Raw genomic sequence first — 9,716 nt, forward strand, 5'->3', positions numbered from 1 at the left:
GGTAATAAATCCTGGGGCGATTTGGGCATATCATACCTCTGCGGATTCCCAGGGGTGTCCATTTTTCGGAAATGCATGGGGTTCCCTGTTTTCCCCGGTGGCTTGGACACTCGAGGCCCATACCTGTATGTTGTGCCGGTCGGCAGAGCGTCTCAAATTCTGGTCTAAAAACAGACTTGGGGTTACTTGAGTTTTAGGCTTTCCCCTTGGCGGCCACGTAGGGGCACCCACACATGTGAGGTACTGTTTTCATCGGGACACCTGTGGGAACGCGGGATGGTAGGCCATGTGTTGTTGGGGGCGTTTTTCGATTGGTGAGCCAAGTGAAATGTGCGGAAAATGCATTTATTTTCCCCCATTTGAGACTTTGCGGGGGTGTCTGGGTAATAAATTCTAGGGCGATTTGCGCAAATCATACCTCTGCGGATTCCCACGGGTGTCCACTTTTCGGAAATGCATGGGGTTCCATGTTTTCCCTGGTGGCTTGGACACCCGAGGCCCATATCTGTATGTTGTGCCGTTCAGCAGAGCGTCTCCAATTCCGGTCTGAAAACAGACTTGGGGTTACTTGTGTTTTAGGCTTTCCCCTTGGCGGCCAGGTAGGTGCACCCACACATGTGAGGTATCGTTTTCATCGGGACACCTATGGGAACGCGGGACGGTAGGCCATGTCTTGTTGGGGGGGTGTTTCGATGGTCGAGCCGAGCGAAATGTGTGGAAAATGCATTTTTTTCCCCACATTTCGGAATTTGCAGGGGTGTCTGGGTAATACATTCTGGGGCGGTTTGGGCATATCATACCTCTGCGGATTCCACCAGGTGTCCTCTTTTCGGACATGCATGGGGTTCCCTCTTTTCCAAGGTGGCTTGGACACCCGAGGCCCATATCTGTATGTTGGGCCGGTCAGCAGAGCGTCTCAAATTCCGGTCTGAAAACAGACTTGGGGTTACTTGTGTTTTAGGCTTTCCCCTTGGCGGCCAGGTAGGTGCACCCACACATGTGAGGTACCGTTTTCATTGGGACACCTGTGGAAACGCGGGACGGTAGGCCATGTGTTGTTGGGGGGGGTTTCGATGGTTGAGCCGAGCGAAATGTGCGGAAAATGCATTTTTATCCCACATTTTGGACTTTGCGAGGGTGTCTGGGTAATACATTCTGGGGCGATTTGGGCATATCATACCTCTGTGGATTCCCACGGGTGTCCTCTTTTCGGAAATGCATGGGGTTCCATGTTTTCCCCGGTGGCTTGGACACTCGAGGCCCATATCTGTATGTTGTGCCGGTCGGCAGAGCGTCTCAAATTCTGGTCTGAAAACAGACTTGGGGTTACGTGTGTTTTAGGCTTTCCCCTTGGCGGCCAGGTAGGTGCACCCACACATGTGAGGTACCATTTTCATCGGGACACCTGTGGGAACGCGGGATGGTAGGCCACGTGTTGTTGGGGGCGTGTTTCGATGGATGAGCCGAGCGAAATGTGCAGAAAATGCATTTTTTCCCCCACATTTCGGACTTTGCGGGGGTGTCTGGCTAATAAATTCTGGGGCGATTTGGGCATATCATACCTCTGTGGATTCCCACATGTGTCCTCTTTTTGGAAATGCATGGGGTTCCCTGTTTTCCCCGGTGGCTTGGACACCCGAGGCCCATATCTGTATGTTGTGCCGGTCGGCAGAGCGTCTCAAATTCCAATCTGAAAACAGACTTGGGGTTACTTGTGTTTTAGGCTTTCCCCTTGGCGGCCAGGTAGGTGCACCCACACATGTGAGGTACCGTTTTCATCGGGACACCTATGGGAACGCGGGACGGTAGGCCATGTGTTGTTGGTTTTTTTTTTCGACGGTTGAGCCGGGTGAGCCGAGCGAAATGTGTGGAAAATGCATTTTTTTCCCCACATTTCGGAATTTGCAGGGGTGTCTGGGTAATACATTCTGGGGCGGTTTGGGCATATCATACCTCTGCGGATTACACCAGGTGTCCTCTTTTCGGACATGCATGGGGTTCTCTCTTTTCCAAGGTGGCTTGGACACCCGAGGCCCATATCTGTATGTTGGGCCGGTCAGCAGAGCGTCTCAAATTCCGGTCTGAATACAGACTTGGGGTTACTTGTGTTTTAGGCTTTCCCCTTGGCGGCCAGGTAGGTGCACCTACACATGTGAGGTACCGTTTTCATTGGGACACCTGTGGAAACGCGGGACGGTAGGCCATGTGTTGTTGGTTTTTTTTTTCGACGGTTGAGCCGAGCGAAATGCGCGGAAAATGCATTTTTTTCCCACATTTCGGACTTTGCGAGGGTGTCTGGGTAATAAATTCTGGGGCGATTTGGGCCTATCATACCTCTGTGGATTCCCACGGGTGTCCTCTTTTCAAAAAAGCATGGTGTTCCCTCTTTTCCAAGGTGGCTTGGACACCCGAGGCCTATATCTGTATGTTGGGCCGGTCAGCAGAACGTCTCAAATTCCGGTCTGAAAACAGCCTAGGGGTTCTTGTGTTTTAAGCTTTCACCTTGGCGGCCAGGTAGGTGCCCCCACACATTTGATGTACCATTTTCATCGGGACACCTGTGGGAACGCGGGACGGTAGGCCATGTGTTGTTTGGGGGGTGTTTCGATAGGTGAGCTGAGCGAAATGTGCGGAAAATGCGATTTTTTCCCCACATTTCGGATTTTGCAGGGGTCTCTGGGTAATAAATTCTAGGGCGATTTGCGCAAATCATACCTCTGCGGATTCCCACGGGTGTCCTCTTTTCGGAAATGCATGGGGTTCCATGTTTTCCCTGGTGGCTTGGACACCCGAGGCCCATATCTGTATGTTGTGCCGTTCAGCAGAGCGTCTCCAATTCCGGTCTGAAAACAGACTTGGGGTTGCTTGTGTTTTAGGCTTTCCCCTTGGCGGCCAGGTAGGTGCACCCACACATGTGAGGTACCGTTTTCATTGGGACACCTGTGGAAACGCGGGACGGTAGGCCATGTGTTGTTGGGTTTTTTTTTCGATGGTTGAGCCGAGCGAAATGCGCGGAAAATAAATTTTTATCCCACATTTCGGACTTTGCGAGGGTGTCTGGGTAATAAATTCTGGGGCGATTTGGGCATATCATACCTCTGTGGATTCCCACGGGTGTCCTCTTTTCAGAAATGCATGGTGTTCCCTCTTTTCCAAGGTGGCTTGGACACTCGAGGCCCATATCTGTATGTTGTGCCGGTCGGCAGAGCGTCTCAAATTCTGGTCTGAAAACAGACTTGGGGTTACTTCAGTTTTAGGCTTTCCCCTTGGCGGCCAGGTAGGGGCACCCACACATGTGAGGTACTGTTTTCATCGGGACACCTGTGGGAACGCGGGATGGTAGGCCATGTGTTGTTGGGGGCGTTTTTCGATGGGTGAGCCAAGTGAAATGTGCGGAAAATGCGTTTATTTTCCCCCATTTCAGACTTTGCGGGGGTGTCTGGGTAATAAATTCTAGGGCGATTTGCGCAAATCATACCTCTGCGGATTACCACGGGTGTCCTCTTTTCGGAAATGCATGGGGTTCCATGTTTTCCCTGGTGGCTTGGACACCCGAGGCCCATATCTGTATGTTGTGCCGTTCAGCAGAGCGTCTCCAATTCCGGTCTGAAAACAGACTTGGGGTTACTTGTGTTTTAGGCTTTCCCCTTGGTGGCCAGGTAGGTGCACCCACACATGTGAGGTACCGTTTTCATCGGGACACCTATGGGAACGCGGGACGGTAGGCCATGTCTTGTTGGGGGGGTGTTTCGATGGTCGAGCCGAGCGAAATGTGTGGAAAATGCATTTTTTTCCCCACATTTCGGAATTTGCAGGGGTGTCTGGGTAATACATTCTGGGGCGATTTGGGCATATCATACCTCTGTGGATTCCCACATGTGTCCTCTTTTTGGAAATGCATGGGGTTCCCTGTTTTCCCCGGTGGCTTGGACACCCGAGGCCCATACCTGTATGTTGTGCCGGTCGGCAGAGCGTCTCAAATTCCAATCTGAAAACAGACTTGGGGTTACTTGTGTTTTAGGCTTTCCCCTTGGCGGCCAGGTAGGTGCACCCACACATGTGAGGTACCGTTTTCATTGGGACACCTGTGGAAACGCGGGACGGTAGGCCATGTGTTGTTGGGGGGGGTTTCGATGGTTGAGCCGAGCGAAATGTGCGGAAAATGCATTTTTATCCCACATTTTGGACTTTGCGAGGGTGTCTGGGTAATACATTCTGGGGCGATTTGGGCATATCATACCTCTGTGGATTCCCACGGGTGTCCTCTTTTCGGAAATGCATGGGGTTCCATGTTTTCCCCGGTGGCTTGGACACTCGAGGCCCATATCTGTATGTTGTGCCGGTCGGCAGAGCGTCTCAAATTCTGGTCTGAAAACAGACTTGGGGTTACTTGCGTTTTAGGCTTTCCCCTTGGCGGCCAGGTAGGGGCACCCACACATGTGAGGTACTGTTTTCATCGGGACACCTGTGGGAACGCGGGATGGTAGGCCATGTGTTGTTGGGGGCGTTTTTCGATGGGTGAGCCAAGTGAAATGTGCGGAAAATGCGTTTATTTTCCCCCATTTCAGACTTTGCGGGGGTGTCTGGCTAATAAATTCTGGGGCGATTTGGACATATCATACCTCTGTGGATTCCCACATGTGTCCTCTTTTTGGAAATGCAAGGGGTTCCCTGTTTTCCCCGGTGGCTTGGACACCCGAGGCCCATATCTGTATGTTGTGCCGGTCGGCAGAGCGTCTCAAATTCCAATCTGAAAACAGACTTGGGGTTACTTGTGTTTTAGGCTTTCCCCTTGGTGGCCAGGTAGGTGCACCCACACATGTGAGGTACCATTTTCATCGGGACACCTGTGGGAACGGGGGACGGTAGGCTATGTGTTGTGTTTGTGTGGTTTTCATAACGTTTTTACCCATTTGCTGGTGGCCTTTGTCACGCAACCATTTCATTTCCCAAATGTGACCTACATTTAGTCACTGCTTTAGGCACCATACACTTTTGTAACCTGCAGAAGTCACCTACCCTTCAAAAAGTCTGCCTGTGCTCTTTCAAAAAATGTTTACTTGCCGTTCCTCACCACATTGTTTTTCCCTATTTACACATGCTAAGTGCGTCTGTTCAGGCCGTTAGCGTGAAACTCCTGTGTACCATGGCTCAGTGTTTGGCTTGTGGTATTGCTTGTTTTGTAAAACACTACAAAAAATGTGTGCTCTCCTAACTGCAAGAAGCGGGGTAATGTAGCGGAGCATTGCTTTTCTCAAAATTCATAGGAGCCATTGCCGTACCAAGCCAACCATGTCCAACACATAGCTTCTTTTTCGGTCATTTTACCGCTTTTCCCCCAATCTATGGCAGTTCCCCTGCCTAGTTGTTGCCTGACCTATGCAAATCACCCCTTCTGAAACTTGGAATTTTGTCTACATTTCAGAAATACTTGCCTTTCTGTCCTCCAATTCGGCTTTCCTACCCTTTTCTTCCATTCTGTCCATGCATGTCCAATTGGCAAAAATGGCCAAAATCACCTACCTCTCACAAAATAGTTGATAACCACATCAAAATAATTTTTTTTCGTTTCCACTCAGCCTGTTCTTGAAAGCCAGGAAATTGGGGAATTCAGCACAGCAAACCATTCGTTCCTACTCTTGCAAGGAAAAAACCACAGGCTTCTTTGTCCATCATTTTATTGGCGTTTTTTGAAAAAACCCAACATTTTTGCACTTTTTTCTTATTTTCTCTCACACCCCTAAGCAACCTAGGATTCCTGGGTGGCTTTATGACCGCCTACTTGTCGGAAAAAAAGGACCCTAATTTGGCCGAGATACCTCATGTAACAAAAAAGTTACAAGCCATTGAATGGCCACATACAGAAATCACCAAAAAAGGACCTGGCACTGGTGAGAAATACCCATGGCACTTAAGGGTTAATCCTCCAAATCTCTTTTTAAAGGTGGACAGAAAGCTTGGTACTCTCTCGCGTTATCTCCAAAAGTCTTTGAAAAAAGTATAAGAAATAACTCTTTGAGATTAAGACTCAACATAGCCTATACGGGGGAAATTTTGGTCCGAAGAAACCAGGGGCCAGATTACAGAAATGTTGTGCCAAGGCAAGGGCAAAGTTGCACGGTATTAGCACTAGGGCAAGGTTTGCCCTATTTTTAAAAACAGTGCCACACACTAGAAAACTACTGCACCATGACAAGGGCAGTTTGGCATATTAAAAGCACCAGGGCAAAAATTGCCCTAGTACAAAAAAGATGCATTTCTACTGCATTTTTGCAGCAGGGCAAAGTTTGCCCTAGTGCTAATACGGAATGGTATTAGCACTAGGGCAAACTTTGCCCTGATGCAAAAATTCATCAAAAATATATCTATTTTGCACTAGGGCAATTTTTGCCCTGGTGCTTTTAACATGCCAAACGGCCCTTGTCATGGTGCAGTAGTTTTCTAGTGTGTGCCACTGTTTTTAAAAATAGGGCAAACTTTGCCCTAGTGCTAATACTGTGCAATTTTGCACTTGCGTCGGTGCAAGTTTCTGTAATCTGGCCCCAGGTGGACAAAGCAAAAAAACTCTGCAGACACTGTGACTCTCCAAGCCAACAATCCCTTAGACATTTGTAATGGAGTGCGAAGGCACCTGGGAAACAAGACGGTTGCTACATGGGAGATTTGTGGCTAAAGAAGAGAGTCTATTGCATGATCTTTTTAGGGATAGACTGATTACTGGTCAAGAAATTATGCTCACGGCCACAATTGTAAAAGTTTTGGAAACATTTTCCATACTTTCAAGTTTATAAGACACTGGCCACCTATATGAGCATAAGAGGGCCATGATCGGTCTCCCTTTGCAGCCCCTGGTTTTCTTGGCATTTCTTCCTCTCGTTTTATTTCTGTATGTATTCATATATTCTTGCTGGTTTTATATTTTACTGTGGTTTTGTAAAGGTTTCTCATTTAAAACCAAAACAAATAAATTAAAAAATTAAAAAAAGGAAAAAAAAACATGTCCTGCCTTTGCAGGGAGGATACATATAGAATGGGATTTTCTTGCAAGTTGAATGGGCTGCTTTCCTCATCCCAAGTTGTAGAGTTGTGTTTGTTAAAGCTTTTGCTGTGGCAGGTAGAATTATTCTCGCTGTACAGAGGGCTAGTACTCATTTCTTCATGCACAAAATACAATATTAGGAACAGACATATATACTGTTTCCCCATTGAATCCCAAGATTTGTGTGGTCTAAAAGCATATGAGAATACAACAGCAGCAGTTCACCTCGAAGGGCATGATCAGCTTCAGATTGCCCTGTGAAAACTTTATAAATTGATAACTTTGCCAACCTTAGCTCACTGATTGTGCTCTCAGAAGCAGGCATTGACAAGTCACGCATACATGAGGGGGGACATGGCATTAAAGTGTTCCAGGTGTAAGTACCCTTGGAAGATATCAGGAAGACACTTCATTGGTCAGCGGTATTTAGTGTTTACACATTATTATCTAAAACCCGTTGACAAGTCTGCACCGTTAGTCGTGAGTTAAACGACACAATATTGGCCTATGCTTTTGACAGAGAATAACATTTATTCAAACTCTTAATAAAGGACAATCTAGATTCTGCGTTTGAATGAGACTTTGCAAATCAGGGCCCATGGAGTCCATTGATTAGAGCATTGTCCCACCCTTTACAACGATAAATATAAAAACAAAAATGTGTTTTGAGGTTGTGAATCCTCTCAAGGCAAGTGGGGCCTGATTCACAAAGCCTTGTCAATGGTATTTTCCCTTTGAAAAACACTTTGTGAATCAAGCACTTGGTGTTTTACTGGGGGAATTGTCGATTCGATTTTCCATGCTAAATACTTGGATTAATAGTATTGTTTAGGTGATACTTCACACGCAAAAAATGGAGTGGTCCACTATCATGTTGTAGCTTATGTTGCCTCCGGATTATACATTAACATTTAGCAACTTTTGGTAGGCCCAAACGTGTAATCTTTGCGAGACATCAGTCGCAGAGTGAGCTTGATTTGTTTTTTTGTTTGGTTCATTGTAAGATGCACTGACTGCAGCTGGGTCATTTGCAGCCCAGGCGTTCTCAGTTTCAAATGTTAGGGATCCCGATGTTCAGTGAAGCAAAGGAACGAGGAAGAGGAAGCACATGCAGAGTGCTACGTTAATGACCATGACATCACTTATTTTCATTGATCAATGCTTTTCCCCCCCAGGATTTAGGGGAAACGTATCTTAAAAAGTACAGCTATACTTTCAAACAAAATTCAAGTTTTTAAGCTGTATTAACTGAAAATGTTAGGTGTTTCACATGTGCAGTGATTTTAAGCTTCCAATGCTCCAACCGTCCTTGCGTGTCTCCAACTATAAAGTGTATCAGCATCTTTCCAGCACCAGCGTGTTGGGACTAAATCATTGTCAGAGGCCAGTGCAGGTTTTTGCAGCCTCTGTGCTGTGCTAGGGCCACAGAGAAGGTTTATATATTGTGTTTATTTAATTGTTTTTTATAACGCACCTAATATCATACCTGAGTTCAGTTTCTAAGCGCGGATCCATGATTCAAACCTCTGTTGCTCTTCATGGTCTTGCTTCCAAGACCAACGCGTTGCCCTTGTACCGACCCATATTAATTAATCCTCTCTGTATGCATATGATGAAACCAGTACAGACATCTCCCCTAAACTTCAAAGGTATCACGTCCAAATGTATCCTTGTTGGTCCTCATCTTTGGCAGTGCCTTACTCACTTCCATACAAAAAGGCACATAAAAAGGTGTGTTACCATTGTAAGAATGGTGACATTTCTATTGTTGGCTGGACATGCCTTCTATTTGATAATGGGTACTAATCAGTTGTGCTTAGACATTCAAAATCACCAAACTCGATGACTGTGTCCTTACTCATTCAGTGTTCTGAAACATTGTTTCCAACAGTGCTTTGTGAGAAGTGGTAATGGCTTGCCATCATCTGTTACTATTGGTGAGGTTACCTCCAGGGTCCCAGGCTCAAGGATAGCCATAGCGTGGCCTAAATCAATTGCCTATTGTACTTATCAATTAAATAGCACTTTTTACCATTATTATAGTCTCATTGCGCTGTTAGGGGGAACTACCTCAGAGAACCGAAGTCCAGAGTGTTGGAGATCTTGGAGTACAATTAGGATGCGTGTGTGCATTTGGCCAATAAGGCAGGGCTGGCCAGGCTCCAGAAGAGAGCAACCCATGAGGACAGGCATGTGGTTGGGTGCTAAAAGGAGCACTATGTGTTCAGTGTGCCTGAATCTGTCATAGGTCTGTGCTGCACTCTGTTGACAGAGGTGCTGAGGCTTAGTCTGGTGTAAGTATGCAGAGAATTATGTGAACAGCGCAACCACATTTTGTCACAGTCCTTTCTGTATTCTGATGTGTGCAGGCGGTAAATCCTGCAGCCATTGTACACTAGAGTGGTGTGTTATATATACCTAGCAAATTTGGTGGTGATTTGTTGTTTGTGGACCATCTCCAGAAAATGGCTTCTTCTGTCAATTCTGGAGGATTTGACAATGCAGTGCAGAAGGACAGGGTCCAAAGAAATCAAATTTCGTACATTTAGATAATAAATAAATAACAACTCACCCAATGATCAAGCCAGAATGAATAAGGTTGAGATTCTTTAAGCACTTGAGCTCACAGGTTCTTCATTGTTTGGTATTTGAGAGACTACACTTGAGTATTATTACT

Source organism: Ambystoma mexicanum, chromosome 4p, assembly GCF_040938575.1.
Source record: "Ambystoma mexicanum isolate Mex_15411 chromosome 4p, UKY_AmexF1_1, whole genome shotgun sequence".
Classification (NCBI taxonomy): Eukaryota; Metazoa; Chordata; class Amphibia; order Caudata; family Ambystomatidae; genus Ambystoma; species Ambystoma mexicanum.